General features: G+C 41.4%; 1 protein-coding gene across 1 annotated transcript in view; it reads left to right on the forward strand.

The window, feature by feature from the left end:
• LOC126355684 (organic cation transporter protein-like) overlaps positions 1 to 25155 on the forward strand; it is a 580417-nt gene that overhangs the window by 170294 nt on the left and 384968 nt on the right. The window contains exon 3 of the mRNA XM_050006069.1: positions 16839 to 16889. The gene's annotated coding sequence lies outside the window, so the exon portion shown is untranslated. The remainder of the gene's footprint in view (positions 1 to 16838; positions 16890 to 25155) is intronic.

Raw genomic sequence — 25155 nt, forward strand, 5'->3', positions numbered from 1 at the left:
ACTGCAGTCGTAAGAATGGAAGGACATACAGAGGAGTCAGTAGGTGAGAAGGGAGTTAAGCAACGTTATAGTTAGCCCCTATTTTAGTCAATCTGTTGTTTGAGCAACCAGTAAACGAAACTACGACGATAACTGGAAAAGGAATTACAGTTGTACATTAAATTGTTATCCGATCACAAATAACAAAGGTCATTCAACTTCAACTGAACGCAACAGATAGCGCAGGGAAAACAGATAATAAGATCGGTACCAACAAAAGTGGCCGGCCGCGGTGGCCTTGCGGTTCTAGGCGCTGCAGTCCGGAACCGCGGGACTGCTACGGTCGCAGGTTCGAATCCTGCCTCGGGCATGGATGTGTGTGATGTCCTTAGGTTAGTTAGGTTTAAGTAGTTCTAAGTTCTAGGGGACTGATGACCTAAGATATTAAGTTCCATAGTGCTCAGAGCCATTTTAACCATTTTTGAACAAAAGTGAAAAAACAAGAAAAGACAGAAGATAATAAAAGCTATTCAGATTTGGTGCTACAGAAGAATGCTGTAGATCAGATGGATAGATCTAATAACTAATGAGGAAGTAGTGAATCGAACTGCGAAAAAAAGAAATTCAGTAATTTATGACACAAACTCACTACAGGAAAGGATCGATTGGCAAGGCGATTCCTGAGGCATCAAGGACCAGCCAGTTTGGTAACAGGGGGAAGTGTGTGAGTGGGGGTGGGGGGAGTAAAAACTGTAAAAGGAAACTGACTCGAATACAGCAAGCCGGTACAAATGGATATGGGTTGCAGTAATTTTGTAGAGACGGAGAGACTTGTACAGGATAGAGTAGCGTCGAGAGCTGCAACAAACCAGTCTTTGGACTGAAGGCCCCGAACGACAACAACAACAACAACAACAACAACAATATTGAAAAATATAATTGATAAAATTCTTCTAGAAACACTTATACCTCGAGGCCAAATTTCGCCATTCATTATTATAGTTTTCAGTAGTTAAGATGGACTGAAGACAAGACAGACTCGTTTATAGCATTTGTAGATTTAGGAAATATATGCTGACGATTCTGAATACAACACATTCTTTAGAGTTATGACGTTATCAGGGATAAAAAATAGAGGACAATAAGTAGTCTAAAAGTTGCACAGAAGCCAGTCTGTAGCCATAAGAATCATAGGACGTAAAGGCAGGCACTAATTGATAACAGAGTAGGACAGGATGGTAGACTCCTCCATGAAAGAAATTAAGGAATTGGAAAAAGAAGACCTCAATCCTCTTGCTTTTCCTGATGTCATCGCCATTTGGAGAAAGACTGAAATGAAAATTGGTAAGAGGCTGGATGATTGGAATAAAAAATTTAAAGGGTTAAAGTTGACTGTGAGTAATGACAATGAAGACGAGTAGGACAACAGCACCACGTAGCATCACACTGGAAGGAGAGAAGATTGAATGTGTGAAAAGTTTCTATTATCTGCGTGTGTCATATCATGCTATGGAACTGCCAAATTAGACATTTTAAATAGAGTAGCAAAAGGATACAGTTTCTTCCATCAAGTACGAAACCTAATGTGGGACAAGGGACTCTCTAACAGCTAAAACCTATGTCCGGCCACTCATGACGTGTGGCCTGGAGACCTGTCTCATAAATAAGAGAAGATTCAAATACAGGCATGTGAAAGTATGTTCCTTAGGTCAGGTCTAAAAAAAAAGAGCCAGAGTAAGGAACGAATATGTAAGGGGATACCTGCAGCTTAGCTTGACCATGGAGGAAAGAACGAGTGTTGAGTTTGAAGTGATTAGGTCATGTGAAGCGAATGCACCCGGCTCGAATTCCACGTCAGTATTAGGATACTTAAGTTCAGTTGGGCGGCCTAGGAAGAGATTGGGAGACTAGGTTAATGAAGACCTCAAGAGCAGACAAGTTACGTGGGAAGCAGTGAAGAGAAGCTATAACAAGGCAGAAATCAATGGAGGCATTTTGTTTAGTAGGTTCCTACCTGGCCAACTGAAAGGAAATCATGTCGAAGAATAAGAAGACGAAAGAGAAGGAGAAAATTTTAATGTCAATTAACGTTCAAGTAGGAAGCAATAATAACTTTAAGATTTGCAGATAACATTGTGATTGATAGATGGGCAAAGGGCATGCAAGATTGATGGTCGGAGTGGACGGTCTACTGAAACTTATGAGATGAATGAAAATAACAACAAAACAACTTCAATGGAGTGTATTGAATCGAGTCAGGTAATGTAGCGGGAACTAGTTTAGGAAGCCGAAATCTAAAAGAAATAGGCGGAGTTTGGTTACCTGGTCACGTCAGAAGTAAGATATAAAAAGCAGACCGAAAAAGGTAGAAAAAACTTATCAGTAAGAGATAACTGTTTATCGTCTAATATACAACCATTAAAACGCATAACTCTGATATTTGTTTATCATAGTTTTCTTGTATTTACTTTAGGATGTCCTTTTTTAACAGCAGAGGCAAAGTATTCCCTAGCCATTTTTATAATTTTATTGACACTGGGATTAAGGCCTAGTTTTTCGGAATGGTCATAGGAAGTTCGCCGCAAGTTAACCAGGGAAATGTCACAGAATAATTACGCCAGTTTAGTTATTCTTGCTGTTGTTTCGCAGTAAAAACAGACCTTCTCCCCAAGAAAAGCATTTTGCCTGAATTTAACTCTTGTTAAGACCGGCTTCTTACATACATTGTTCAGTGATCTCCCTGACTTCACGAAACTTAGTGCGTTCTTTAGGGTTTCTTCAGTCGATTTAGCTCTCTCAGATTTTCTTTTTATTGTCCTTACACTCTGAAATTACTTGTAAGTAAACAACTTTTTTCTGGGGTTTAGAGCGTGGGGAAATATCGATACGCTGTCGACATTGCCCCATATTCGTCTGTCGGTATTACTCCACTTACATGACCTGGCGGAGACCAGACTTTTACGGATTTCTCTGATTCTCGAAAGGTTGAAAAACATATGCTAAAAGACGCACTAGAAAACATACCATCTACCTACATTACAATTACAATGAAACACCTACCTAAGTCCACGCATGAAACAAAAATATCAAAATTCAATAAAAATTAATTTTAGCGTCACAATAAGGCTGCGTTTAAAAGAACTCGTCGACTCTGCAACCTACGAGGGCGTGCTGAAAAGTGATCAACCTGAAATAGTTATATGAAATCTCTTAAAGCTTTTTAACACATTGACTGCCACGTGAGTTAAATATAACTCACAGGAAATGTTCTCTTTGGGTCACGTGAAGCAAATACAACTCACGGGCATTTTTCCATTTAAAGTCCCGTGGTGCAGTTGTAACTCACAGGAGCGATCTGTGACTGTGTTGTAGTAGGTTATGGCCCCAGTAACAAATCATGTTCGTGGCCTACGGTTTTCAAGAGCTCAAGAGTAGTTATTGAAATTTGAATTCGTGAGTTATATATATATAACTCACATGACTCAGTCGTATTGGACTTTTCTTCTTTTTATTATTTATTTATAATTTAGTTTGGCATATTACTTACACAGCAGATTGCAAATCAGTTTTATTTACATTCTTGAACTCTAATTGCAACAACAATGAAACTGAAAAATTTGGGTCGTTCCACGTTGTTTCTCTAACAGTTGTAAGCACTGTCCTTTATGAGAAAACACTCTACGCAAAAATACGAGTCACAAGTCTTACATTTCCATGCAGTTTGTTTGCATTTCTTGACAGCTTGCTCTCGTCCAAATTCATTCTTCATTTTTTCGTAGCACTCTGTACACCTACGTTTGGCTGCTCCCATATACAAATTAGTTTCTTGAGTCACATATTCTAAAATTTCAAGTTACAAAATATTTGAAAATATCGTATGGTGTCTTCCCTTTTAGAGTTAGTGAAACAGAATCATTTACACCAGAACTGGAATGAATAAATATAAAGCTTTCATATTTTTATACGTAACTGGCCATTGAAATTGTTCTAAGTGTGTCCTCTTCATCTTCAGAACTTTCTGATATTACACTTACCTGAATCAACTGCAGTAGTTATGGCACTAACACCGAGCGAGGTGGCGCAGTGGTTAGCACACTGGGCTCGCATTCGGGAGGACGACGGTGCAATCCCGTCTCCAGCCATCCTGATTTAGGTTTTCCGTGATTTCCGTAAATCGCTTCAGGCAAATGCCGGGATGGTTCCTTTGAAAGGGCACGGCCGATTTCCTTTCCGATCCTTCCCTACCCGAGCATGACCTCGTTGTCAACGAGACGTTAAACACTAACCACCACCACCTATGGCACTAACACGGTTAGAGATGCTTCGTTGCTTGGTTTTTACAGCTGTGAAGTCTGGTTCTTTGATTGAATGTGGACATAACTCTTCTTCCTACCTTCACACGCAGGTTCGAATCCTGCCTCGAGCATGGATGTGTGTGATGTCCTTAGGTTAGTTAGGTTTAAGTAGTTCTAAGTTCTAGGGGGCTGATGACCTCAGGAGTTAAGTCCCATAGTGCTCAGAGCCATTTGAACCAACCTTCACTGATGTGATTGCATCATCAGAACTTCAGGTTTCGCTTCTGGTCTTCTCTGCTAAAAATTCGTCTATCGCCAAATAAAGACACAGAATCTCCATCACTTATGTCCATATCTTCATCTAAAAGCTGCTGTACATGCCTTTGTTCATCTTCATAACTTCTGCGAGACATTTTCTTCTGCTACAATATCACTTTGTTACGGAGCAAACAACACTGAATAAAGACTGTAGCAACAATGCAGGAAAGAAACAATGGAACTGTACACAAATAATGCTGTGGAATGAAAAACTGACAGGAGTACAAACCTAAAATTACGAGTGACATAGCAACTGACACACCTGGTACCTTTATTCTGGGACCATGTGAATCATATGTAACTCACACAAGTTTTTTAAAAAGTTACTAAAACACCATATTTTCACTTTATGTGTACTTATCTAGTTTACTTGGAGCAAAGTAAAGCAGGATGTTGAAAAAAAGTAAAGGCCTCAAGGGGTCGGTAACCCAACTATCCAACTATACCATGGCAGTCAATGTGTTAAATAAAACGAACATTATTAACACTCTACATCTTCATACTCAGTCTAAATATTAGCAGCCCTTTGTCGCTAGAGGGCTCCCAACTGCAGCGTATGACATGGCGGTGTGTAATGTGACTGTCGGTGCGTGAGAAACAGCGTGCAGTAATAGTTTCGAAATCAGAGTTCGTCCACATATGGAGGAAAAAAGCCATTTAAATGTTTAGTCAGTCAACGATAATTATTGCTCAAATCCTAAACTATAGTTGGTTTGTAACAGCAAATGTTTACCCGCGAGGCATGCGTCTAGTTATTTTCCTTATTTACAAGCCTTAAACTTTGGGAACATTTCATTTCCTGCTGAAATGAAGTATGTGGAAATATCTGAGAAAAACAACGAAAATATATCTGTTAATGTGTTCGTGTAGAGCCCTCAGAGCACGAGTGGATGATTATAGAATGGATAGACGAACACAAAGGAAAAAAGTTGCAAGTGGATACATGATATGACCCGAAACGTTATAAATGTGAGAAACACCTGACACTCTTAACGCTGACTTTCGAAAACACAGAAATTAACTAATTCTGTTGCATAGAAAGTCTTTCAAGGGAGACAAGTAGTAGCATTATTGCCCGTCAACCATTAATTGAAGTATGTGAGCGATGTTTGTTACATTCATCCTAAAGAGAAGTTCGCTGCACATTTAGTTGATTGACAAGCTGCCTATTGGCATGTGTCTCTGGCTTACAGCCAATGTTACTGTGGCATTTTTTCTGAGTTTTACCAGGACGAGTGGCTACCATTCTAAAAACTTCACCCTGCATTGTTGGTGGTACACTGGAATCGACCCACGGCTCCATATCGTTATGTACCTGTGTCGCCAACGTCTGAGGGCTTTCCCCTGGTCATTGCCATTGCGTTGTCGTCCTCCCTTTGCTACCTGCGACGGTCGTTCGCTGCAGCACGTGAATCTGACTTTGTTCACCTTGAGCCTGTCCTCTTTCAGGTTGAAGCTATTGTCATGTTTGTGAATTTCTAAGGCCTCCTTGGAAAAGCGAACGTGGTAGCTCTTCTCCGCAGCGAAAATTCGGTGTCGGCGAATTTTATTATATGGTTGGTCGCGCACAGCGTGCACTCCTCCACGGTCGGTTTCTCCACCTCTGCCAACATGCGATACCATTTATGTTAAGTGATCCTGATGTTGGTGGGTCGTCATTCGAACGTAAACTTTTCTACATGCGCAGGGTATGCCGAATATTTCCGACATTATAAGTTGACCCCTTTCGTCGTTCGCCAATCTGAGCCACTCTTTGGTCTTCTTAGCTGGTTTGCAAATAGTCTGTATGCCGTGTTTGTGCAATACGCGGTCGATTCAGTCTGTTACGTTGGGGATGGACTGGGAGAAAGGCCATACCCGACATTTCTTCTTCCGACGTGTCAATTTGTCAGTGTTAGGTTTCGTCGCACTTCTTACGCAGCTAGTGAAGTACCCATTGCCCCTGGGGACGCTTTCCAGGTGTTGATCTCACGTCTGAGGTGCCGCAGTTCACAGATTCTTCTTGCGCACATTATGTGCGTATTAATCGTCTATGTTTTCTGGCTATAGCGATAGGTTCACACTTTGCGCAGGTATCGCTCCGTGTGTGTCGGTTTTCACAACACATGATAAAGTGAGCACTGTTATGAGGTCATAGTTGTATGTGAAGTTGGTTTAGAAGTTCCGTAACATATTCAGCTATACGTCTCAGTGGTTTTCATGTGATCCAAATATGTCTTTCCCCCATTCCAACATCCACAACAGACAGAAAATTGGACCTAATTTTCACATTCATAGATAATAAACTGAAGCGCCAAAAATATTGACATAGGCATGCGTATATAAAAACAGGGATATGTAAAAGGGCAGAACACGGCGCAGCGGTCGGCAACGCCTACATAATATAACATAACCAGTGTCTGGCGCAGATCGTTTACTGCTGCTACAATGGTAGAGTATCAAGATTTGAGTGAGTTAGAACGTGGTGTTATAGTTAGCGCACCAGCGACGGGTCACAGCATCTCCGAGATAGCGATGAAGTGGGGATTTTTCCCATATGACCATTTCACGAGCGTACCGTGAATACCAGGAATCCGGTAAAAATCATATCTGACATCGCGGCGGCCGGAAAGAGACCATGCAAGAACGGAACCCACGACGAATGAAGAGAATCGTTCAACGTGACAAAAGTACAATCCTTCCGCAAACTGTTGCAGATTTCAGTGATGGGTTATCAACAAGTGTCAGCGGACGAACCATTCAACGAAACATATGGGCTTCCGGAGCCGAAGGCCCACTCGTATACCCCTGAGAGCTGCATGATACAAAGCCTTACCCTTCACCTGGGCCCGTCAACACCGACATTGGAATGTTGATGACTGGAAACATGTTGCCTGGTCGGACGAGTCTCGTTTCAAATTGTATCGAATGGATGGACGTGTACGGGTAGGGAGACAAACTCGTGAATCCATGGACCCTGCATGTCAGCAGGGGACTGTTAAAGCTCGTGAAGGTTGTTTAACGGTGTGGGGCGGGTGCAGTTGAAGTGATACGGGACCCCTGATTCGCCTAGATACGACTCTGACAGTTGACACAAACGTTGGCATCCTGACTGATCACCTACATACATACATACTCATTGTGCATTCAGACGGACTTTGGCAATACCAGCAGGACTATTCACCACCCCACAAGTTTAGAATTAGAAGTTCTACAGCGTGGCTCCAGGGACACTTTCTGAATTTAAACATTTCCGCTGACCACCAAACTCCCAAGACAGAAACATTAATGAGCATATCTGTAATGCCTTGCAACTTCCTGCTCAGAAGAGATCTCCACCTCCTCGTACTCTCACCGATTTATGGATAACCCTGCAGGATTCTTTGATCAGTTCCTTCCAGTACTACTTTAGACATTAGTCGAGTCCACGCCACGTCATGTTGCGGCACTTCTGCGTGCTCGCGGGGGCCCTACACGATATTAGGCAAGTGACTCTTCATTGTATCACGTGATACTTTTCAGAGTAAGGACTTGAGTGCATGCAGCTAAGGAAAGTATATGCACAGTATTACGCAGCTGCCATTGACAATATCATGCCTTGACATTGGAAGCTCTCTGGTTAGCACACTTCCAAGAAATAAAATAAAAATTGATGGAGGTGGTGTAGCTTAAGAAGAAGGGAATGTGACTGTGGAGAACAAGTGTGTGTGTGTGTGTGTGTGTGTGTGTGTGTGTGTGTGTGTGTGTGTGTGTGTGTGAGGTTGATAGGGGGACATAGCTCCTTTTGGGCACTAGTCGTGTGTTCTGTCCCAGAGTCAGGATTACATAACTATTGAGATGCATAGAAAACAAACTGTTACTTCTTTTGAACAGGTTCTGCCACGAAGGTCTGTTTTTCCAATTAGATTCTGTAACTCCCCACTAGTTCGATCTACCCATCTAATTTTCAACATTTTTCTGTACCACCACATTGCAAAAGCTTCTAGTCTCTCCTTGTCTGAACTGTTAAATCGCCCACGTTTCTCTTTCGTGCAAGACTACACTTGCACAGATACCTTCCATAAAATACTTTCTAGCACTTAAATTTGTATTCGATGGTAATAAACTCCGCTTTTCAGAAATGCTACCCTTAATTTAATCAGTCTACATTTTATATCCTCCCTACTTCAGTCATGATCAGTTATTTTGCTGCTTTAGTGTCTCATTCCCTAATCTAACTCCCTTAACATCATCTGATTTAAGACGATTACGTTCCATAATCCTTACTTCACTTATATTGACGCTCATCTTATCTTTTTCTACTCTTACAAGTGCTTCGTTGTCTCTGACAGAATTAAAATATTATAAGCAGAGCTCATAGTTTTTATTTCTTCTCCCTGAACTGTAATTCCTTCTCCAAATTTTCTTTGGCTTCCTTCTCTGCTTGCTCAATGTACAGATTGCAAAACATCAGGGAAAGGCTACAGCCCTGTCTCACTCCCTTCTCGACCACCGCTTCCCTTTCATACCCTTAGATTCTTATAATTGCCGTCAGGATTGTGTACAATCGGTACATAATTTTTCGCTGGCTTTATTTTATTCCTGCTAACCTTCAGAATTTCGAAGACTGTATTCCAGTTCACATTGACAAAAATGTTCTCTAAATCTACTTATGCTATAAACTTTGGTTCGCCTTTCATCAGTATGAGATAAATAGCCTCCCGCGTTTCTGCCTCTCTCCAGAACCCAAACTGATCTTTCCCCAGACCGAATTCTACATTTTCCTTTGTTCTGCATATATGTCTTGTCAGTAATTCGCAGCCATAAGTTATTAAACTGATACTTCGGTAATTTTCGCAATTCTTAGCATCTGTTTTCTATGAAATTGAAATTATTACATTCTTCCCAAAGTTTGAGATCATTTCGTCTCTTCATGTATATTGCACACCATGTGGAATATTTGTCATAGATATCAATGGAAAGGAAATGGATAGGTTAAAGTTAGGTACAGTGGGAATTAGTGAAGTTCGGTGGCAGGAGGAACAAGACTTCTGGTCAGATGAATACAGTTATAAATACAAAATCAAATAGGAGTAATTCAGGAGTTGGTTTAATAATGACTAAAAAATAGGAATGCGGGTAAGCTACTACGAACAGCGTAGTGAATGCACTATTGTAGCTAAGTTAGAACTGAAGCCCACGCCTACCAAAGTAACACTAGTTGATATGCCAACTAGCTTCGCAGATCAAGAGATTGAAGAAATGTGTGAAGCAATAAAAGACATTATTCAGATAGTTAAGGGAGACGAAAATTTAATAACCATGAAAAACTGGAATTCGATAGTAGGAAAAGGAAGAGAAGGAAAAGTATTAGGTGAATGTGGAATGGGGATTACGAATAGAATATGAAGACGCCTGGTAGAATTTTTCGCAGAGCATAACCTAATCACAGCCAACACTTGGTTTAAAAATCATGAAAGAAGTCTGTATATGTGGAAGAGGCCTGGAGACACTGGAAGGTTTCGGATAGATTCAGATACATTTCAGAGATATAGAAACCAGGTTTTAAGTCGTAAGACATTTCCAGGGGCAGATGTGGACACTGATCACAATTTATTGGTTAAGAATTGTAGATTAAAACTGAAGAAACTGCAAAAAGGTGGGAATTTAAGGAGATGGAATCTGAATAAACTGAAAGTACCAGAGGTTGTAGAGTGTTTCAGAGAGAGCATTAAGGAACGATTGCCAAAGCAGGGGAAATAAATACAGTAGAAGAAGAATAGGTAGCTTTGACAGATGAAAAAGCTAAGGCAGCAGAGGATCAAGCAGGTAGAAAGACGAGGGCGAGTAGAAATCCTTGGGTAACAGAAGAAATAATGAATTTAATTGACAAAGACGAAAAACATAAAAATGCAGTAAATGAAGCAGGCGTAAAGGAATACAAACGTCTCAAAAATGAGATCGACAGGAAGTGAAAAATGGCTAAGCACGTATGGATAGAGGACAAATGTAAGGATGTAGAGGCAGGTGTAAGATAGATACTGCCTACATGAAAATTAAAGACCTTTGGAGGAAAAAGAACCACCTGTGTAAATATCAAGAGCTCAGATGAAAAACCAGTCATAAGCAGAGAAGGGAAAGCAGAAAGGTGGAAAGAATATATAGAGGCGATGTACTTGAGGACAATATTATGGAAATTGAAGAGGACGTAGATGAAGATGAAATGGGGGATATGATACTGCGTGAAGAGTTTGACAGAGCACTGAACGACCTGAGTAGAAACAAGGCCCCGGGAGTAGACAACATTCCAGTAAAACTACTGATACCCTCGGGAAAGCCAGACATGACAAAACTCTATCATCTGGTGAGCAAGATGTATGAAACAGGTGAAATATCCTCAGACTTCAGGAAGAATATAATAAATCCAATCCCAAAGAAAGCAGGTGTTGACAGATGTGAACATTACCGAACTATCAGTTTAATAAGTCACAGCTGCAAAATACTAACACGAATTCTTTACGAATGGAAAAACTGGTAGGAGCCGAACTCGGGGAAGATCAGTTTGGATTCCGTAGAAATGTTGGAACACCTGAGGTAATACTGACCCTACGACTTATCTTAGAAGATAAAGGAAAGGCAAACCTACGTTTCTAGCATTTGTAGACTTAGAGAAAGCTTTTGACAATGTTGACTGGAATACTCTCTTTCAAATTCTAAAGGTGGCACGGGTAAAATACAGGGAGCGAAAGGCTATTTACAATTTGTACAGAAACCAGATGGCAGTCACACGAGTCGAGGGGCATGAAAGGGAAGCAGTGGTTGGGAAGAGAGTGAGACAGGGTTGTAGCCTCTCCCCAATGTTATTCAAGCTGTATATTGAGCAAGCAGTAAAGGAAACAAAAGAAAAATTCGGAGTAGGTATTAAAATCCATGGAGAAGAAATAAAAGCTTTGAGGTTCGCCGATGACATTGTAGTTCTGTCAGAGACAGCAAAGGACCTCGAAGAGCAGTTAAACGGAATGGACAGTGTCTTGAAAAGAGGATATAAGATGAACATCAAAAAAATGAAAATGACGATAATGGAATGTAGTCAAATTAAATCGGGTGATGCTGAAGGAATAAGATTAGGAAATGAGACACTTAAAGTAGTAAATGAGTTTTGCTATTTGTGGAGCAAAATAACTGATGATGGTCGAAGTAGAGGATTTAAAATGTAGATTAGCGTTGGCAACGAAAGCGTTTCTGTAGAAGAGAAATTTAACTTAAAGTATAGATTTGTCAGGAGGTCGTATCTGAAAGTATTTGTATGGAGTGTAGCCATGTATGTAAGTGAAACGTGGACGATAAATAGTTTAGACAAGAAGAGAATAGAAGCTTTCGAAATGTGGTGCTAGAGAAGAATGCTGAAGATTAGATAGATAGATCACATAACTAATGAGGAGGTATTGAATAGAATTGGGGAGAAGAGAAATTTGTGGCACAACTTGACTAGAAGAAGGGATCGGTTGGTAGGACATGTTCTGAGGCATCAAGAGATCACCAATTTAGTATTGGAGGGCAGTATGGAGGGGTAAATTCACAGAGTGAGACAAAGAGATGAATACACTAAGCAGATTCAGAAGTATGTAGGTTTCAGTAGGTACTGGGAGATGAAGCTGCTTGCACAGGATAAGGTAACATGGGGAGCTGCATCAAACCAGTCTCTGGACTGAAAACAACAACGGTCTACAAGCCCAACCGAAGGTCAGTATGCTACCACCTAGCTTTGCCAGTACAGCCCAGTCTAGTAATTTTATGCAAACACAAATGAATAACTCCTCGCACAAAAATCGGTGATTCCAGCCCCATCGAAACGATCAAAGGCAAAGAAAATTTCACCACAATCATGAAGGAAATAAACATTAATTTAAAAGTGCTTTTAGCAACCACAGCTTTCATTACAATAAGCCTCAGCAGTCTCGGTTCATTCTCAATAAACCTCCTGTTAGTTTCCATCCACCGCGGTATTCTGCAGACCAAAACAATCTTACAGTACACATATTTGAACCATCACAGCAATATTCTGCCACCAATCAGCCCACTAGTAAGTCACTTACTAGTAGAAAATACCGACTCTGTTCAGTCGGAAAATGCACATGGTTATTCTGCTACTCATGATACCGTTCAGCAAAATGTCAAATTTCGACGACAATAGGGACACACTATTACAAGAGAGGCACCAGACTCAAAGGAATATTTCTCATCCCATAGTTGACATTAAAATTGGCTTGTATTTATTTTCTGCAGTGATCGACTCTGGTTCAGCTGTAATTGTGATAATTGAAGCACCATTTAAAAAATGTAACGCCGACAATACTTGCCCTACTGTTCGACTTAGTAAACGGAATTTCGAGGCGCGAACAAGCGAGTGGATGTGAAACTGCAAACCCACCTATCATGTGTACTTGCTGATCACACATCTCATGCTTATTTCTGGATCGTTCCTCTCTTAACAACCGACGTCATCCTTGGCAAGGATTTCCTTGTTGAACATGACGCCGTTATCAACTGTAAGAAGTCATTGCTTATATTGAACAAGTAGCTGTCACTTTTTAGAATATTTTGTCAGCTGAGGAGCAAGACATTAACAGAGTAGAGGCCATTTCAGCATCTAAGAATACTAATTGGCTTACAACGTTTTTTTTTTTACAGACGCGTATTTCCGTAGAAACAATATCTCTGATGAATTTGACCACGACCTTGTGCAGACGATCAACAATAAGGTAAATGAATGTAAAGCTTCGACCGCCGATGAGCGACAACAGGTGCTGGATATTCTTTTACAGCACTCTGAAATACTTAACAATGTACCAGGCACCACGTCCAGTTTTGTTTACGAATTCCAATTAGAACATGATACATTTAAAGCAAAACATTATTCCATTCCGTTCATCTATAAAAACCAAGTCAAGCAAGAACTTTATGCTACGTTAGATCAAGGTATCATTGAACCAGCTGTTAGTCAATATATTAACCTCATCACACTGTTAATAAGAAACATGGCTCACTTCGTCTTGTGTTGGATTCACGTCAGATCAACGAAATCGTCATTACTGAAACCGATTGTCCGCAAACGCTGGAAGAGCTCTGGCAAATTCAACTGCTTCCTTATTGCAGAAAATACACTTATTTCCTTTGTTTCGGTGACTGCTATCACTTTTGTAAATTACCTTTCGGTTTAACAATTAGCTCCGCTGCTTTCATCCGTGCGGTGAATACTGTTATTCCAAATGAATTAAAAGACCGAATCACAATTTACATTGACGACATTCTAATTGCAGTATCTTTTTGGTTGGAACATAATTCTGGTCTTCCCATGCTATTGCAAACTTTTCTTGCAGAAAGTGTTACCGTGAACCTTAGTAAATCTCATTTTGGCAAGACTTCCATTAAATTTCTAGGTCAAGTAATTTCGGCAGACGGCATTACGCCCGATCCCGACAAATTCCAAGCCATCCGTGACATTACAATTCCGTCTACCAAAAAACAACTTCGTAGCTTCCTCGGTTTGATAAATTTTTTTCGCCGTTTCATACACCACTCTGCACTAGATACCCCTAGATTGTGTCATGTTACGGTAAAAAAACTATCTGATCGTGGGACGACCAAGCACAGTCAGAGATTCTCAATCTGAAAAAGAATTTGCTTAACGCTCCACTTCTATCACATCCTGAGCCAAAACACAATTCTTCGATTGCTACAGACAGCTCGAAGACTGCTCTTGGTGCCCATGTATTTCAGGAAATACAGGATAATAGTACAACTGTTCAGAACAACATCGCGTTTGCTAGTCACAGCCTCACATCGGCTCAAAGAAATTATTCTATCACTGAACTCGAAACATTGTGTGTTGTTTGGGCTTTCATTAAATTTAGTCACTTTCTAAACGGCAGATACACAACAGTATACACAGATCAGATCAGCTAAATTCACACATGACAGACTTAGTCATTGCAAACTTTATATGCAGGAATTTGATTTTACGATTGTCCTCATCCCAGGAACCCAGAATACTATAGCAGATGCACTTCCCCGCTCACTGTGCAGTAACCAGCAAGAAATCGCTGTTAATTTCAGCATTCTCTACACTGAACAGGTAGCTTTTGAAAATTTTATTTCAGCATCATTAAAAGACATCACCAGATAGCAGAGCTAAGACGACGTTTGGAAAGACATCAAACTTCTGTGGCTTGACACTAGCCAGGCAACAGTCAGAGCTTACTGCACCGTGCACAATAACATTCTCTCCGCGCTCGCCCTGACAGCGATAATTGGACTCTCTGCATACTTGAAGAACTTTTCAATAAATTAATCTGGTATACACACTTGAGCTACGCCCATTATGGTACTCGCAAATCCTTTTTTGATTCTATGAGAGAACTGTTATTTCACAAATGTCGAATACGCTTTTCGATGAGTCTTAGTGACTTGGAAAATTTGTCAAAAAGCTAAATCTTCTACAGTAACTCACATTGCCCCTCTTTATCCCATTGTACCCATGAAATTAAGACATATGGCAGTTGTTAATCTATTTGGATCCATGCCAGGAACTAATAAAGGTTTCTGTTAAATTTCTGTTGTTATAGAACTAACTTCGAAATTTGTATCTTTCACCCTGTTACGAAAAGCCGCTGCTAAAACTGTTTCTAATGTTTATACTAAAAAATTGTCTCGTATTGGACATGTTCAAGGTAATCTCCAACAATGGACCGCAATTTCGATCAGTAAGATGGAAACGCACACTGAAAGCTAGAGACATTACACCCATTTTTATTTCCAGATACCATGCTTCTTCCAACCCATCAGAGCGCATCGTGAAAGAGATGGGAAACTGCGTCGTATCTAGTGTCACAAAAAACATACTGATTGAGACAAGCTCATTTCAGATTTTCAGACGTCATCAATTCCACAACAAACTACTCTACCATGCGTTCGCCGTATCTTGTGTTGAAAAATATAGATCCACCTAACAAAATTCATGAAATTGTTTCTTTTCCTTCTACGAGGAGATTGTTGCCATGAAATTATAGGCATCGAACTTAACAATATAAAGCGTGCAGCATAGCACCTCAAACGTCAGCAAAAACAGGTGAGTAACCTCCAGGAATTTCGCACAGGACAAAGTGTTGATACACACTCATTACCTATCCAATAGAAGAAAACGTCGTTGCAGTTAATTTCAACTTTTGTATTCTGGACCTTTCAGAAAACGTAATATTCCCCATCCCAATGTATTCATGTTGAAACTTTACAGATGAGGAAATCGCGAGGCAATAATCACATCAGCAACGTCAAGCACTTCATAGAACAACTTTTGCTTCGGTTCATTTCACGTAGCTAGGTAGAAATTTGATGATGAACATGCCACATTTGGCCGTTCAGTATGGTATAAATTTCTTTTGCTATTCTTCAGGAACTATGTTAACTGCTAATTTTTTTTTACAGATGTACTTATTTATATTGCAAGCTTTTATATATGCTTATTCTGGTTTGCATATGAGTGTACAGAATAATATGGCAAAACACAGATTTTTTACCTGATACATTTCGCATGCTTCTATAAATTCTGTTGGTACCTTGTTTCTACAATTCCTCGATTATCTAGCATTTCATTAGGTAGCGACATGCCCAGTAGGGAGAATTTTGCAGGTCAGTTTTCATACCGTAAGTATAGGCCTTGCACACTTTTCTGTTTTCACATGCGTGTACGTGTAAACATCAACTGAAAGAAAACATTTATGTTGGACATGTCATATGGGTCACATCCCTTGGGTGGTCTAAGCACTGCGAACGGTAATTGAAACATTTTTTTCTTCATAATAAGCATTTGTGTCCTTTTTGTATATAGCCTCTATATCTTACGTTCATTCATTTCTGTTGCTATTTTGTCTTTACTGATACATTGAAATGTGCCATTTTTATGATACTATGCTACTCCACTTTGCCATTATTGCACACCCTATGCAAGATAGCAGGCCTTGCTTCTAAGTTCCATCACAAGCTGTAATAATCCACTAGCGCTGGTGCTGTTGTCTTTGAGGTTGTGCGCTGAAGAGGAACCTACACAGAAGATTGAATTCGTTATTAAATACGAGTCATCAGATATGTCTAGGTGCTAAGCAAACACACACAAATTAATTTTTCGTCCAGTTAGCTCTTTTCTGTGTAAATGGTATAGAAACCTTCAAGTTTTTGTTGTTGAAATTTTAATATATTACAAGACTGTAATCTTTCTCCATTTGTTTCCAGAACTTTGCCGTTTCATCTTACCCAGCTACTCGTTTCGAGTTTTCCTCACTGGTGAGTAACTCAACAACGAATACTTATTATTAATTATAGTGTTAGCCACCCACGCCTGTGTATTCCCCAAACTTCACCCACATCTCATACAAGTATCGTGTCAGCAGCGCGACACGAGCGAATTGCTTTAGCTTAGAGTCGAACCATGCGTCACGCTGTCTGTAACTGACTTTTGGTTAGCTGTCCTCACGCAAATTCACTACCATGGGGCAGGGTTTCCCTTGATAGTCTTCGTCATGTGTACTAGTGGCTGCATTCTCGTCTTCTACAGATATGTACACTCACCTATTAACATAAATTACCTCAAATGGTCCCGAGGAGATAAAGGACAATTTTATTATGAGAATTTATTATATTAGTTCCTGCTTAGCTGGGTGGTAACGTTCTCGCATCTCATGCAAGCGGGCCCGGGTTGGAGATTTTCTCTGCTCAGGGACAAGATGCTGTTGTCCTCAACATCACTTCATCACCACCACCGTCGCGCAAGTCGCCCAAGTCGCCCAACGTCGCACTGGCTGCCGAATTTCCCCGGATGGAGCCTCCCAGCCAACGATGCCATATGATTATTTCCATTTTCATTATGTTAGTTTTTTTTTTTTTTATCTTTCAGAAAGGAAATGAATGTCTTACTACTCGTAGAATACTTGCTGTGTTGACTGAAAATAGCAAGCTGGTACTATGTGCCGGACCAGGATTCGAACCTAGTCCTTTTGCAAGTGCAGTGCAACCAACTAACGGGTGAAGTCGATCCACCGGACAGTTCAAACAACTTTACAGGTCTAATCAGATATCATAACAATGAGCAGCGTATGCGCTGGGTGCGCTGTTTGCGAGATGCTAAACTTGGGTAGTTGGGCCGAGCGGGATTAGCCGAGTGGTCTTAGGCGCTGCAGTCATGGACTGCGGCTGATCCCGGCGGAGGTTCGAGGTGTGTGTGTGTGTGTGTGTGTGTGTGTGTGTGTGTGTGTGTGTGTGTGTGTTTTAAGACACACATTTGAACATTTTTTGGGCGGTTGACAGAGGTTCTACGAGGACTGCCTAGAAAGTAATGCAACGCATATTTGTTCTTCAACAATTCTTCACTGAACATAATGAGAATTAAACACATGAAGGAATGATGTTTTATCTACACACCCTATTTTTTTTCACGTAATCTCCATCCCGTTCTACGGCCTTCCCCCCAGGGCGAAACAAGGGTGTGCGCGCCCTGCCGGTGGCGGAGCCAGTGCTTCACTGTGTGAGTCGCCTCCTCGTTGCCCTCAAAATGTCTTCCACGAATGGCATCCTTTAATGGCAAATGACATCAGCTCGCTGCAAGATGTCAGGTGTGACAGCCGTGGAAGGTCTCCTCGACCGCTGAAAATCGTGTAGCTCCACCGAAGCGCCTTCTGATAACTTCACTCTCCGTGCCCAGCTACTAACTGTACTTCTGTCGACAGCAGATGCTCCATAGACTTTGCACAAGTGTTTGTGAATACTCCCCCCAAAAAATGGTTCAAATGGCTCTGAGCACTATGGGACTTAACTTCTGAGAACTACTTAAATCTAACTAACCTAAGGACATCACACACGTCCATGCCTGAGGCAGGATTCGAACCTGCGACCGTAGCAGCCGCGTGGTTCCGGACTGAAGCGCCTCGAACCGCAGGGCCACAGCAACCGGCCACTTCAAATAACACATATGTAACGTTTCGCAACCGTACCATTGTTTTCGGCGAGAAAAAAAAAATGCGGTGCATTACTTTCTGGGCAATCCCCGTAATCAAACCTTTGCTTTCAGTGAGCACTGCTCTCCCGACTGATCTAATGGAAGGTACGCTACAGACAGTGTAAAAGTTCCAGATTGTCACTAGTTTCTTCCCCCAAGTCATTTCCTGCCCCCACGACATTGTAGGAATTTCTGTAGAGTTTGTGGGGATGGTGAGGAATTATACCGGGGCTGGCTAACAAAGGCTGAAAAGTTTCTTCACGTCTGATACAGGAAATTTGCTGCATTCTGAGCGCTCCCTTCTGAAAAGTATTGTCATTGCGAACTTCTGACACGGCTACAGCGACTTAGTGGTAAACTACATATACCTCATGAACAAGCGAGACACATAATTACGTACAGAATACACACTGTTTTCAAGCGGGAAGCAGAAAAATGACGTTTAACGTTGGCTGAACAAAAATATGGAGGAGCAACTTTCGGCAGCAAATGATCCATACTCTCTGGAGGCTACCTTTCAGTACCCATCATGAAGCCGCCGTGTGTGTGTGTGTGTGTGTGTGTGTGTGTGTGTGTGTTGCCACGCCGCATTCACTGTAGTCCCGTAAAGACTCGTGTAAGTACGATGTGAGAACCACTGAGAAAGTCATTTGTGAGACTCCTGTTAAGAACTGTGGCCAATTTAATGAAGAATTACAGATACTAGAAATACTATAATTTATGTACAGGTAACGGATGCATTAATGTATTAGAAATGCATTAGAAATAGTGTACTTGATGTACAGTGAACAAATGCATTAAGCTATAAATTTCAAAGGAAGTATTACATAAATGGAAATCACATCAGAGAGCGTTTCAAACATGTAAACACATACAACGGGAAGGAAAAAAAAATGGAACACTGTGGTACAACTGCTTGGCAAAAACCTTTTTAAAATTAATCCTTAAATTAAGAAATATTTGTTTCCAGGCAGTTTCTGTTAGACAACCACATTCAAGTCACAGGTTGGCACTTAATGATGCCTAAGGTCGTTCCTCGGTATGAAATACGTAATTGTACAACTATTCTCGTGATGGTGGGACAATGGTTTGTGACGCTGTTATCTTATTGCTAGCTGGTCAACTTCCACACCTGATATGCCACTGAAGTCCTTTTCGACGGACACACAAAAGCACAAAGTTCGATTTTTAAAAAATCGGTGCTATAATTAGCATTTATAGGTGTTAAACATGTCTTCTGTATGTCTGGAGATACTTCTTATTGTCTGCTACAACTTGGTGAAAACATCTCAATATACAATGGTGTGCAAACCTTAGAGACGAAAGTAACTTTCGCATTGCACGTCACTGCTAAGAAACATACCTTGCTGAAACTTGGACCACACGTAGAAACAACTGCCACACTGTAGTACAGAAGATAACTGGAAGAAATATGCTATGAGATGAACAGAAATGGTACTTCTATTCAAAGACAGTTGTTAGCACTGATGTCACCGAAGTTTATAATGGTCACCTGGACGTTACAAACGGCAGGAGATTGTCCTTAGTATGATTTCTGATCATCACTGACGGTACTGCATGCTCTGTAACGTTTGGTAAAGATTCTTGTGGGAGGGCGCTCCGTCTCTCCACCAGTGCGGTTGACAATTGCCGGTTGGTCGTCGGAACATGTAGAGGCGCTGCAATACGTCTCCAGCGCATCTCACACATGGTCGATGGGATTTACCTTGCCAGGCATGCGGTCAGCATGGGAAGACGTTGCAGAGCTTACACTGCCGTGCGTGGTGGTCGTACACCCTATTACGAAGCATCTCCCGCGTTTTGTAACGTCCACGTGACCGTCATACATTTCGGTGACGACAGTTTAATTACTGTCTTTGAATAAGCATCTCTGTTCGTCTCATTGCGTATTCTTTCGCTTACCCTTTGTACTATACTGTAATAGTTCTTTCTATATGTACTCAAAGTTTCATCGAGCTATGTTACTTGGCATTGACTTACCACGAGAAAGTTACTTTCGTCCTGAAGTGTTGTACACCAGTGTACTTACTCGTGCTTGTCCTAGGTGCCTCTCACTGTATATAAATGACCTGGAATATAACCTTCCTGCCCTACTATCTTCCTGCCCTACTATCTTCCTGCCCTACTATCTTCCTGCCCTACTATCTTCCTGCCCTACTATCTTCCTGCCCTACTATCTTCCTGCCCTACTATCTTCCTGCCCTACTATCTTCCTGCCCTACTATCTTCCTGCCCTATCTTTTGTTTGCCGGCCACAAGCAACCTGTCTTAACGAATCTGTTGTCAGTGCTAAATGGCCATCCTTGTTGGTGGCTTCTTACCGTACTTGGTTCTAAAAATCCGTTGAACAGCTGTAGCACACTTGTTTTTGTAGAACTCTAACACACAGAAAGCTCGCTCCGGACATGAACTCCCCATGTTTGCGACTAGCGCTGACTATCGACAAATGACCGAACTACGTTGTGGTGGTATTCATAAAAAAAACCTTTCAGGGTTTCTCTTCAAAATGAAAAGTGATATCTGTACAATGTTTGGTTCTTGTGCAATAAATGTGTTCCTGGACTTTATATACAGCCTGTATTTTTCGTAATAAGTGTGGAAAGCCAAACCAAGTACTGTACTGAAATATCTAGGACTGACCGGAGATCAGAATCCGGACTGGACTGCTAACTTCTATCACACAATGGGACCAAGTGAACGTGCGATCAAAACAGCTGGTATACCATTCTGTAGCCTCAGCGGCCTTCTAAATCGGCGGTGGCAGACGAGCCAGCCTCGCTTTGTCCCACAGCGCCAGTGAAAGCGAAAGTCGCGAAAGCTGCCCGGTGAGAACAGAGACGGAGAAACCGGGACGCCCCCTGCAGCACAGAGCCTCGCCCGCTGCCTTGTTGCTGCCGGCAATTCGACCCTCGCAAAGGTGCGTATGACGTTATTTTTCTCATAGCCCGATACATCTAAAACTGCATCTACACACATACTCCGCAACCCACCGTTTTATGCGTGGCGAAGGCACCCAGTACCACCACTAGTCATTTCCTTTCCTGTTATACTCCCAAATAGAGAGGGGGAGAAAAGAGTATCTATATGTTTTATTTGTTGTTGCGGTCTTCAGTCCTGAGACTGGTTTGATGCAGCTCTCCATGCTACTCTATCCTGTGCAAGCACCTACTGCAACCTACATGCTTCTGAATGGGCTTACTCTATTCACCTCTTGGTCTCCCTCTACGATTTTTACCCTCAACGCTGCCCTCCAATACTAAATTGGTGATCCTTTGATGCCTCAGAATACGTCCTACCAACCGATCTCTTCTTCTAGTTACGTTGTGCCACAAATTTCTCTTCTCCCCAATTACATGCAATACCTCCTCATTAGTTATGTGATCTATCCATCTAAACTTCAGCATTCTTCTGTAGCACCACATTTCGAAAATTTCTATTCTCTTCTTGTCTAAACCATTTATCTTCCATGTTTCACTTCCATACATCGCCACACTCTGTACAAATACCTTCAGAAACGACTTACTGACACTTAAATCTATACTCGATGTTAACAAATTTCTCTTCTTAAACGCTTTCCTTTCCATTCCTCTCTTCTTCGACCATCACCAGTCATTTTGCTCCCCAAATAGCAAAACTCATTTACTACTTTAAGTGTCTCATTTCCTAATCTAATTCCTTCATCATCACATGACTTAATTCGACTACATTCCATTATCCTCGTTTTGCTTTTGTTGATGTTCATCTTGTATCCTCCTTTCAAGACACTTTCCATTCCGTTCAACTGCTCTTCCAGATCCTTTGCTGTCTCTGACAGAATTACAATGTCATCGGCGAACCTCAGAGTTTTTATTTCTTCTCCGTGGATTTTAATTTCTACTTCGAATGTTTCTTTTGTTTCCTTTACTGCTTGCTCAATGTACAGATTGAATAACATTGGGGATAGGTTACAACCCTGTCTCACTCCCTTCCCAACCACTGCCTCCATTTCATGTCCCTCGACTCTTATAACTGCCATCTGGTTTCCATACAAATTGTAAATAGCCTTTCTCTCCCTGTATTTTACCCCTGCCACCTTCAGAATTTGAAAGAGAGTATTCCCGTCAACATTGTCAAAAGCTTTCTCTGAGTCTACAAATGATAGAAACTTAGGTTAGCCTTCCCTTAATCTATTTTCTGAGATAAGTCTTAGTATGGACCCTAATTCATCGTATCTTATTTTATGATCCTTAGGCGAAATAAATTTTGGCGACAGTACAATCGTTCTGCAGTCAGCTTCAAATGCCAGCTCTCTAAATTTTAGCAATAGTATTTCTCGAAAAGAAGTTCGCCTTCCCTACAGCGATTTCCACTTGATTGGTCGAAGCATCTCCTAACACTTGCATGTTGTTTGAACGTAACAAATCCAGCAGTCCGTCTCTGAATTTCTCCGATGTTTTCCCTTAGTTCGAGGTGGTAGGGTCCCAAACACTCGAGCAGTACTCAAGAATAGGTCGCATTAGCGTCTTACTTTGTCTCCTTTGCAGATGAAGCACACCTTCCCAAAATTCTCTGAATAAAGCGAACTCGACCATTCGCCTTCCCTACCACAATCCTCACATGCTCGTTCCATTTCATATCGCTTTGAAACGTTACGGCCTGATATTCAAACGATGTAATTGTGTCAATCAGGACACTCCTAATGATATACCCGAACATTACGGGTTTGTATTTCCTACTCGTCCGCATTCACGTACATTTTTCTTCGTTTAGAGCAACTGCTGTTCATCATAACACCTAGAAATTTTGCCTAAGTCATCTTGTATCCTTCTACAGTCAGTCAACTTCGACACCTTCCCGTACAACAGTGTCATTCGATAGCCGCATACTGCTGTCCACAATATCCGGAAAATCAGTTATGTATATAGAAAATAACAGCAGTCCTTTCACACTTCCCTGAGATTGTCCTGTCTACACCCTCTCGCCGATGAATACTCGCCGTCGAGTACAATCTACTGTGTTCTATTGCTTAAGAAGTCTTCCAACCACTCACTTATATGGAACCTAATCCATATGCTCGGACCTTCTTCAGCTCTCTGCAGTGAGCACCGTGTCAAATGCTTCAAGGAAAACTAGGAATACGGAATCTGCCTGTTGCCCTCCATACACCTCCATACATAGTTCGCAGGATTTCGTATGAGAAAGGGACAGCTGCGTTTTCTAAATCATTGTTGATTCGTGACATAAGCTTCTGTCTCAAGAAAATTCATTATATTCGAACACAGAATATGTTCAAGAATTCTGCAGCAAATCCATGTTAGATATATGGGTCTGTAATTGTGCGGATGCGTTATTTTACCCTTCTTATATACAGCAGTCATCTGAGCTTTTTTTCAGTCGCTGGGACTTGGCGCTTGGCGAGAGATTCGCGAAAAATGCAACCTGTGTAAGGAGCCAGTGCCGTACAGTAATCTAAGAACAAGGTTCCGATTCCATCCGAACCTGTCCACTTACTTGTTTCCAACACTTTTAGGTGTCTCTCTACACCCGGTATACTTATTACTATGTCGTCCATACGGCGATCTGTTCGGTGGTCAAACGATATGCGTTCGCGTCCTGATATAACCTGATTTTCAGATGTGTGTTATTAGAGTTACGTTGCATGTGATAGTGTTCCAGGCATGGACCCGAATTTACGGTTTAAGTTACTTCACGAACCCAAGTCATATACAGTGAGGATGCGCGCAAAATCTACGCCACAAACGGCCTTTCCAGGTAAGTTGAGACTCAACAGTGGACACAGAAGTTCCTATAGACCAAGGAGAGTTGATAATGAGGTTTCTTATCAGAAAAACAGAAACTATACAAGTCATGTTGGTTGCATTTTTTGAAGCAATTAATCCGCGAATGATTCCTCAACCTCACAGGGGTGAATGTAATAAAATTGTTAAAGAAGATTTTGTCTCCTCCTCATGAGATCGTATAGCAGCCCTTGCTGTAGCAAAAACGAGGCGCGTTTCATAAGTAATTCAACACATTTTTTTCTCAGATTGATCCGGCTGAAAAAATGCCGAATTTGTTGGGATATCATGGAATGTTCTCTCTTCAACCCCTACAGTTTCTTGAAGATGTAATGCTGGCAGCGTTCAAATTGGCGTCTGTAACGGAGGTGGTGCGTTCCAAGCAGCGAGCAATAATTGAGTTTCTTTTGGTGGAAAACCAGAGCACCGCAGATATTCATAGGCGCGTGCAGGATGTCTACTGAGATCTGGTAGTGATCAAAAGCACGGTGAGTCGTTGGGCGAGGCGTCTGTGAACATCGCAACAAGGTGGCGCAAACCTGTCCCATCTCCCACGTGGCGGCCGGCCGCACAAAGCTGTGCTATCCTCAGTAAACTGGAAAAACGACTTCAGCTTGTTTGTCGCTACAAAAATGCAAATCAACTTCTCCATGACAACGCAAGGCGTCATACAAGTCTGTGAACCCGAGAGCAGCTCACAAAACTTCTTTGGAGTGTTCTTCCTTACCCACCCTACAGTCTGCATTCCGCATCTTCCGAC

This window comes from Schistocerca gregaria, chromosome 1 (genome assembly GCF_023897955.1).
Source record: "Schistocerca gregaria isolate iqSchGreg1 chromosome 1, iqSchGreg1.2, whole genome shotgun sequence".
Lineage (NCBI taxonomy): Eukaryota > Metazoa > Arthropoda > Insecta > Orthoptera > Acrididae > Schistocerca > Schistocerca gregaria.